Raw genomic sequence first — 6,537 nt, forward strand, 5'->3', positions numbered from 1 at the left:
GCTGTGTGTTCATTGTGTATCGTTTTAATTCAGTTCAAGTCAGCAGTTATTTGCAAAACATTCCAAACATAAAGTGTGTAAAAATAAGAATGAACGCTTGGATTTGCATTCAGTTCATTGCAAATTTAGAGCACCTGAACTTGGATCCTTGAAGTGAATGAGCCTACTACACACAATTATGTATATAAATCATTACCTTCACATCAGTTTATGCATGTAGGAAGGAAAGCGAACTGGCAGATGGGTCGAGTTTGAAGTCGAGGAAGTATAGGGCTTAGCGTGTCTCTCGAGGGGGCTAAAAAGAGATTTTGGCTTAGAAAATATTAATATTTTCAAGAGTTGGGTAATTGGCTATGTGAGGTGAGTTTTAGGGAAAGAGAGAGGAGGTTGAAAAGACTAAGGGATTTGAATCTGTTGAAGCTCGCAATAACAAGGGAGAGGGTATGTCGAGGAAGATTGGTGTCAAGTTCAAACATGTGAGCCGGACGCCAGTTCAAGTTCTGGAGGTGAAATGGAAGGGGTGGAAGGTGTTGTGAGGAGCTCAGAGCCCGAGCCTTGCATTGATGGACATGGTTATGATAAAGATAAGTTTGGTCCAGTAGGAGTGGCATTTTTGGAGAAAGTGGATCGTTGCCTTTTATATGTGGATCCATTTGTGGTTTAAGGGCGGTTGGGAAAGGAGTTGGGTGCCATTGAATCAGTGAAGGTAACCTGTAGTGGACTCGTGATATTTGTTTGTGTTTCTTCTGACCAGAGGGAGCAGGTGCGCCGTGTCACACAACTTGGGTCAAGATCTGTGATTTCTTAAATAAATATGCACATGTATGCAGCATGGTTAACTGCATACGCCCACAATTCTATTGTAATGAATATGCTCGTTCTGCTTTCCCCAAGTATATAATTCCCACTAGACTTTGTTTCGCCAGCATCATAAAAGTAGCCTCTCACCCCAGATTTTTACACACACATAGACACGCACACGCACGCACACACACACACACACACACACACACACACACACATACACACACACACACACACACACACACACACACACAGGGAAGACTACTAATCGCACACGCAAATGCAAACACACAAAATCATCGATAATTATACAATATTGTGCATTTCTTAAAAGCACATAGTACAAAATACACGTTTTGGATGAATTTACACAGACTTTAATAGCTTTATTTACAGATTAATTCTTTCAACATTTTTTAAAACTTCCAATCCCAATTTGCTTGAGTAACGTTATCGGTGAACGACGAGGTGAGCGTTTTCTGCTTTTTGTTTTCTTTCTTTCAAAAAATGGGAATCCAAATGTCTTCCTGTAGGAGGCCAGAACCAAATAAAAAGGGGGAGGAAAGAGTGATGATGATGAATCGTGAGGGGGGTGGGGCTACCTGCTGATGGGATGGGCTGGGGAGGGGAGTTTCGGAAGGTAAAACTGAAAAGACAGGTGACATGATGGGCATGATATGGATGTGGCTACTGCAAAGAAACATCAGTAATGTTTCCTAGCAAGTGCCAAAAGAGTGGAGTGAAGAAAATGGCTCTGTTCAAACAATCTAACACTGCTTCCTTACTTTCTTCAAGGTCATAGCTGATGTAAAAGGATTGTATAGTTAAATAGGATGCCAGTGAAGAGTGTTTGGACAAAGCCAGCGAGTGAATGGGGTCCAGCATGTGCAGAGAGGAAGGGCACTTGGTTCAAGTCATTTGATTGAGGTATGTGAAATGGAAGGGTATAGTGCCAATGTGAAGATGGCAGGAAAGCTGGAGCATGGTACAGAGCAGAGACGATGGTGATTATGACTAAGGGGAGAAGTGCCAGGAGGTTGAGAGGGGGTATCCAACAGGTGTGGAGGTAAGGGGTCAGAGGAACAGAGGAGGGCTTCAGATGGAGGGAGACTGAAGGGAGAGGGTGTGTATAGAGGAGTCAGATGGGGGCCGGGTGAGGTGGTGTGATGGGTGGTTTGGGACCAGGGGGCCGTTGAGACTCAGTTACTGAGCAGTAGCTCTGTCGCAGTCTCCACGTCCCAGGATTTCGACGACAACTCCACTATTACTGCATTCTGTGGAGACGGGACAAACAGTAGAGAAGGAAGTTTATAACACAGTCATAACTATGCTACAGTATTCAAACACAAAACAGATCCATTGGTGAACCATAATAAAATGTGATGAATGTATCGACTGCTGAGACAGCATTAGAGCTAGTCACGTGGGGCCCAATGACTCTGTCGAAGCCTATGCCACAGAGTTTGTTTATTTTGCTGGTGTACTCTGGGCTGGAGGAGGGGGCACCGGCGTACACTTGAGACCAGAGTCTGGCCGTCTGTTTGAACATCTCTGGGTTCTGCTTATACTAAAGTCTTTGTTCTATGTCCCAGTCGTTCGTTTTAAATGTTCCGTTGCAATGCTGGCTGGCAATGCTCTTATCCCTTGCTTGCTAGCTAGCCAACTACGGTTAACACAGTCACGTCAAACCGTGGAGCTAGAAAAACAGCAAAGTAGCTGCATTTCATTTTGTTTGACCTTTTTTTCTATTGACATTTCTATGTATACAGTGCAAAATAGATTTTTTTTAAATGTCCTTATCAATCTACAAATAATGCCCCATAATGACAAAGCAAAAACAGTTTTTTAGACATTTCTGCAAATATATTCAAAATAAAAAACAGATACCTTATTTACATACAGTACCAGTCAAATGTTTGGACACACCTACTCATTCCAGGGGTTTTCTTTATTTTTTACTATTTCTTCATTGCAGAATAATAGTGAAGACATCGAAATTATGAAATAACACATATGGAATCAAGTAGTAACCAAAAAAGTTTTAAACAAATCAAAACATATTTTATATTTCAGATTCTTCAAAGTAGCCACCCTTTGCCTTGATGACAGCTATGGTAGAAAAAATTACAAGATGATGTTTTAATACTGTTTATGCATCAAATAAGATTTGATGAGCACTCGCTCATCTGTGTCTGTGGAACTGAGTTGGACCTCTGGGGCTTGGCGCTGGCAATTGATTTATGATGGCTTAGTGAGAAAACCTACAGCCTGCATTCCATAGAATGAGTTGGTATTTGTATACGGTGAGATACCAGGGAGGAGATGTCTCTGGTATGGACGGCTGATGAGAGGAACCTTGTCTTAGGGGCCAAACCCTGGTTTCTATACAATTGGAACAGTCTTCACAGTAAATGTTATCTGGCTGGGGGATACACCTTTCTCACATATAAATCCTAACCTTTTCGACCTATTCCAGACATCTGTTGTTTGTTATGTGGATATGTCTTAACTATAAAATACTGTGGCTCAATTCTGCTTGTTGAGCTCTCGTCATCACACTTCAGACTGTAGGATCGACCAGCTTCATTATTGCAATAATTAATCGATATTAAATAAAGATGATTGCTTGAAGAAATTACAAAGTCTCTCTCTTTTGATTAGAATGTTCCACAACACAGCTTTGCACACTCTTGGCATACTCTCAACCAGCTTAATTAGGTAGTCACCTGGAATGCATTTAAATTAACAGGTGTACCTTGTTAAAATTTATTTCAATCTTAATGTGTTCGAGGCAATCAGTTGTGTTGTTACAAGGGAGGGGTGGTATACAGAACATAGCCCTATTTGGTAAAAGACCGAGTCCATATTATGGCAATAACCACTCAAATAAGCAAAGAGAAATGACAGTCCATCATTACTTTATTAAGACATGAATGTGAGTCAATCCGGAAAATGTCAAGAACTTTTCAAATGTATTCAAGTGCTGTCGCAAAAACCATCAAGCGCTATAATGAAACCGGCTCTCATGAGGACCGCCACTGGAAAGGAAGACCCAGTGTTACCTCTGCTGCAGAGGAGGTGTTCATTAGAGTTACCAGCCTCAGAAATTGCAGCCCAAATAAATTCTTCACAGAGTTCAAGTAACAGACACATTTCAACATTAACTGTTCAGAGGAGACTGGGTGAATCAGCCCTTCATGGTTGAATTGCTGCAAAGAAACCACTACTAAAGGACACCAATAATAAGAAGAGACTTGCTTGGGCCAAGAAACACGTGCAATGGACATTAGAACGGTAGAAATGTGTCCTTTGGTCCAATGAGTCCAAACATTAGATTTTTGGGTCCAACCAATGCTTATTTGTGAGATGCAGAGTAGGTGAACGGATGATCTCTGCATGTGTGGTTCCCACCGTGAAGCATGAAGGAGGTGGTGTGATGGTGTGGAGATCATCATTCAAGGCACACTTAACCAGCATGGCTACCACAGCATTCTGCAGCGATATGCCATCCCATCTGGTTTGGGCTTAGTGGGACTATCATTTGTTTTTCAGTAGGACAATGGGCTAGTGAAACATAGGAGTCACTCTCAGTCCTTCTGAGTTTTGAGTCGGGGTCTTTACCTGACAAGCTCATGTTAGGATATATCAGTTACAGTATCTTTTTAGAGCTTTTGTGGTGAATCCACTGTGCTATTTCTGGTGCAACGTTTTTGTTCATGTCACATAAGTGTGTAGGAGGGAGATTCCAAGATGTGGAAAGTGTGCATGAGGTCTGGGATAGAGGATTGTGTAGTTTCGGTGGATAATGTTGTTTGTGTCAACTGTAGGGGTGCACGTGTTGCTGGGGATCAGAAGTGTCTGATGAAAGAGAGGCAGTTTGACATGGCTAGAGTCAGATTAGAGCAGAAGGTGTGGTATGCTGAGGCAGTGAAGAAAGTAGAGCAGGATGAGTCAAGGGTGAGGGATTCTGAGAGGATCCCTGTGAATAGTTGATCTCTTCCAGCACAGAGGGATAGGCCAATGAGTGATACAGTGCATTGGGAAAGTATTCAGACCCCTTGTTTTTTTCCACATTTTGCTACGTTACAGCCTTATTCTAAACTTTATTAAATTGTTTTTCCCCCATCAATCTACACACAATACCCCATAATGACGACGCAAAAACAGGTTTTTAGACATCTTTGCAAGTGTAATAAAAATAAACTGAAACATCACATTTACAAAAGTATTCAGACACTTTACTTTAAAGCACCTTTGGCAGCGATTACAGCCTCGAGTCTTCTTGGGTATGACGCTACAAGCTTGGCACATGTGTATTTGGGGCTTTCCCTAATTCTTCTCTGCAGATCCTCTCCAGCTCTGTCAGGTTGGATGGGGAGTGTCGCTGCACAGCTATTTTCAGGTATCTCCAGAGATGTTTGATCGGGTTCAAGTCTGAGCTTTGGATGGGCCACTCAAGGACATTTAAAGACTTGTCCTGCATTGTCTTGGCTGTGTGCTTAAGGTTGTTGGCCTGTTGGAAGGTGAACCTTTGCCCCAGTCTGATGTCCTGAGCACATTGGAGCAGGCTTTCATCAAGGATCTCTCTGTACTTTGCTCTGTTCATCTTTTCCTCGATCCTTACTAGTCTCCCAGCCCCTGCCGCTGAAAAACATCTCCACAGAATGATGCTGCCACCACCATGCTTCACCGCACAGATGGCGCCAGGTTTCATCCAAACATGACTCTTGGCATTCCTGCCAAAGAGTTCAATCTTGGTTTCATCAGACCAGAGAATCTTTTTCTCATAGTCTGTGAGTCCTTTAGGTTTCTTTAGGCAAACTCCAAGCGGGCTGTCACGTGCCTTTTACTGAGGAGTTGCTTCCGTCTGGCCACTCTACCAAAAATGCCTGATTGGTGGAGTGCTGCAGAAATAGTTGTCCTTCTCAAAAGTTCTCCACATAGGAACTCTGGGACTCTGTCAGAGTGACCATTGGGTTCTTGGTCAACTCCCTGACGAAGGCCCTTCACCAATTACTCAGTTTGGCTCTAGGAAGAGTCTTGGTGGTTCCAAACATCTTCCATTTAAGAATGATGGGGGCCACTGTGTTCTTGGGGACCTTCGATGCTGCAGAAATGTTTTGGCGCCCTTCCCCAGATCTGTGCCTCGACACAATCCTGTCTCGGAGCTCCACGGACAATTCCTTCGACCTCATGTTTAGGTTTTTCCTCTGACTTGCAATGTCAACTGTGGGCCCTTATATAGACAGGTGTGTGCCTTTCCAAATCATGTCCAATCAAGCGAATTTACCACAGGGGGACTCCAATCAAGTTGTAGAAACATCTCAAGAATGATCAATGGAAACAGGATGCACCTGAGCTCAAGTTCGAGTCTCATAGCAAAGTGTATGAATACTTATGTAAATAAGGTATTTTTGTTTATTTTTTTTCCACCTATTTTTGCTTTGTCGTAATGGGGTATTGTGTGTAGATTGATGAGGAAAGGTTTTATTTAATCCATTTTAGAATAAGACTGTAACGTAACAAAATGTGGAAAAAGTCAAGGGGTCTGAATACTTTCCAAATGCACTGTATATGCTTCAGTAAGGTTGGCTTCTTAAGGTTCAAAGCAATGGTTATCAACTGCACCGCTGAAATGGAAAGTAAATCACAGAAAATAGATGTTGTAGTGGCAGCTGCAGAGAAGTGCTTGGGGGTACAATATTTGACTTCAGAAGAGTTACAGCATGTGTT

Source organism: Oncorhynchus mykiss, chromosome 14 (genome assembly GCF_013265735.2).
Source record: "Oncorhynchus mykiss isolate Arlee chromosome 14, USDA_OmykA_1.1, whole genome shotgun sequence".
In the NCBI taxonomy this organism is placed as follows: Eukaryota; Metazoa; Chordata; class Actinopteri; order Salmoniformes; family Salmonidae; genus Oncorhynchus; species Oncorhynchus mykiss.